Source organism: Octopus bimaculoides, chromosome 23 (genome assembly GCF_001194135.2).
Source record: "Octopus bimaculoides isolate UCB-OBI-ISO-001 chromosome 23, ASM119413v2, whole genome shotgun sequence".
Taxonomy (NCBI): Eukaryota; Metazoa; Mollusca; class Cephalopoda; order Octopoda; family Octopodidae; genus Octopus; species Octopus bimaculoides.
Genome location: NC_069003.1, coordinates 31035463 through 31038621, shown reverse-complemented (window position 1 = coordinate 31038621; position 3159 = coordinate 31035463). Strand labels below are relative to the sequence as shown.

The 3159-nt window shown below is 38.1% G+C and overlaps 1 protein-coding gene across 1 annotated transcript in view; it reads left to right on the top strand.

Moving 5' to 3' along the window:
• The window catches only part of LOC106870406 (otoferlin-like), a 177020-nt gene that overhangs the window by 151939 nt on the left and 21922 nt on the right, over nt 1–3159 (top strand). The window lies entirely within an intron of this gene.

Sequence of the window (3159 nt, the reverse complement as noted above, 5' to 3'; positions counted from 1 at the left end):
TTATATAATTACAAACTCTTTAAAATTAATGACTTATAACCATTAATTTTTAAAGAGCTCATAATTTGCGTTGGTGGTCTCAGGTGGATTGGTATCAAAAGATTTAAAATGTGATGGTGAATTATTTTCCTGAATTGGCTCAGGTTAACTCAGGCCACTGCCAGCCATGTATCTCCTTTATTGCGAGACACCCATTTCTACCCTTTAACCCCTTCTTCTCAAAACTTAGCTTAAAGCCACCCCCTTGGTACTACACCCCCTTTCTCAGTTAAGCGGGGTCTTGTCTTGTGAGTTACTTGGTGACCTCCATTGGTTCCAGTGCCATGTAAAAAGCACCCAGTACACTTTGTAAAGTGGTTGGCATTAGGAAGGGCATCCAGTCATAAGAAACCATGCCATAGCAGATATTGGAACTTGATACAGTCCTTTGGTTGGTTGGCTCTTGTCAAAATGTTTGACCCATGCCAGCATGGAAAACAGGCATGAAACAACGATAATGATGAGGGAGAGGGTCTGTGTAAGTGAGTTGCTATACCAACAAGAAATAGCAGTCAAATTTTCCTCAAATTATACTTCAATGTCTTAAAAAAGGACTTGTCGGATAAAACGGTCCTAGATTCTCTTCATATAGGAAAAAAGATCGGCTGATCACTTCTGGAATAGTTTTAACAATAAGACGAGGGGGAGGGAGGAGATTGACCTTGGGTTAAACAACAATAATATCAACAAGTGCCAGTGATTATTTGAAGTGGAGTTGAGACAGCAAAATGTACTTCACTTTGCATGGTCACTTAATATAACTCTTTTGAGCCGACAATAATATAACACAATAAAGCAACTTCTACTGCTTTGACCCTTCTTTCTACGCTGAAGACGTTCTGAAGAATCGATTTGCCAAATAGCTGATGTAAAACTCTCAGACAATTACTAAACCAGTTTATGGTCAAGCTGGTTTCTAATTGGCGTGAGAATTGCAGCGGGAGAAATGTCTGTATAAACTTTGACTACAAAGAAATCTGTTCAGCAAATGGGGATAAGATAGGAGAAGAAAAAAAAATGTGAACAGAGAATAAGCGCGAAAAAAAATCTTCAAAGAAAATGTTTGATTTTCTTTTTGTTTCCATTTGTTACAAATCAGCACAATATAAGATGGCAGTTTTGTTGTTGCTGTTGTTGTTATTGTTGTTGCTGTTATTGTTTAGTTCCAGATAAGGCCTAAATAAGCAGAAGCAAATCTATGATCAAAGACAGTCCAATTCTGACTATCATAACTTTTTGCAGGATACCTGAGACTGCATTGTCTAAAATGTTTTCCCAGCTCTCTCAGCTAATTAACTCACTGTAATGTTTTCATTTTCCTGCAAGCTTTTATGGATCGATGTAGTCATGGGAAAACTGTGGTCTGTGAGCCACATGTAGTCAGCAGGCATTTCTGAATGGAGCACCAACAAAAAAATTGCTTAGAATTTGTCTTTTTAGTAGTGCAGCCTACCTCATTATGAGCCATGTCTCACACTGCCCACTTTTCAAAAAAGATTATCAAGATTGGTTTCAGTGCAATGGAATACACCAGTGATCAGTTTTTTGGTTTCACTTTCACTTTTAAAGGTACAGCAAATAGTGCCTTAGCTTTTGTTTTTTCCAGTTGCTTGTTTCAGTTTCTTCCAATATATTCATGTCCTGGAGGGCTAATTGTACAACTTGACATGTGAGGAAATTTAATTTGCTTCTGTCTTTTTATAAGCAGAGATGTCTAATTTTTCTTTTCACCTTCTCCTGGATTATCTCTTGTGCTAGAGAAATACTGTTGAGTCTCACAAAATTCTTCCCTCTACACTTTTTTTTCTCGTACCTCGGAAAGAGCCAAATATTTTCTCTGTTCATTTAATATCAGTTCCAAATTTTGGTTTAAAGCCAAAAACATTGGAGGAGGTGGGCAAGACGATGACATCAATTCCAGTGCTTAACTGGTAGTTATTTTACCGACCCTGAAAGGATAAAAGGCTAAGTCAACCTCAGTGCAATTGGAACTCAGAACATAAGGATGGATGAAATGCCATTAAGCATTTTACCTGGCTGTCTTTACACTCTGAGTTCAAATTCTGCCAAGATCGACTTTGCCTTTCATCCTTTTGGGATCGATAAATTAAGTACCAGCTGTGTACTAGGGTCGATCTAATCGACTGGCTCCCTCCCCAAATATTTTGGACATTGTGCCTAAAGTAGAAAAGAATATTAAAAAAGATGAAGGCAATGAGCTGGCAGAATTGTTAGCATGCTGGGCAAAATGCTCAGCGGAATTTCATGTCATTATGATACGAGTTCAAATTCTGCCACGTTCGACTTGACCTTTCATCCCTTCAGGGTCGATAAAACAAGTACCAGCTGAACACTGGGGTCAATCTAATTGCCTTGCCTTCCTTCCCTGAAATTGCTGGCCTTGTGACAAAATATGAAAGCGATATTAAAAAAAAAGTTTCGTGTTAACAAACAAGGTTTCTCTTGGAATAGCTTCTGTATTTGGAATCATGTAAGAGTTGCTGCTGTTGTTGTTGTTGTTATTGTGTTGTTATTGTGTTACTTTTGTTGTTGTTGTAGCCACTGTCTTCCGAATGACTCCTTTGAGTGTTTGGGGCATTTTCTTTTAGTAGTTGCTTCTTCACTGAAGTCTCCCTAAGTGAGAGGAAAGACAAGACTAGTCTTTCAAAGAGAAATCAACAATTAGATAAAAGCCATAAACTCCATTTTTCACTTTGATTTATATTCTAAATCCCTTTGGGTTTTCTGTTTGATTTAAGCTCAAGTTTCCATGGGAGAAATTCTTCAGTATACAACTTCAGACAGTCCACCAAATCATTGAGTGCTTCTTTAAGTCTCTCTCAAAGATTAAGAAATGTATCATTTCTAATTTTTGTAAGCACTGAATGTGTTTCACTAGAATTATTATACGTTTACGAGAGCTAGACAGGCATCTTCAGCCAGCAAGTCATGCGACTCTAGGCTGATGATGAGCAAAAACTCAGAAACATGTCCCTGGATGCAGGCTTGGCTGGGTGGAGGTGCTTGTCTGCCCCTCATAAGCATAAGGACACAGGAAATGTGTCAAGGCCAACAGGAAGTGGTCCAGCTTCCTAGGACTAAATATATAAATATATATAT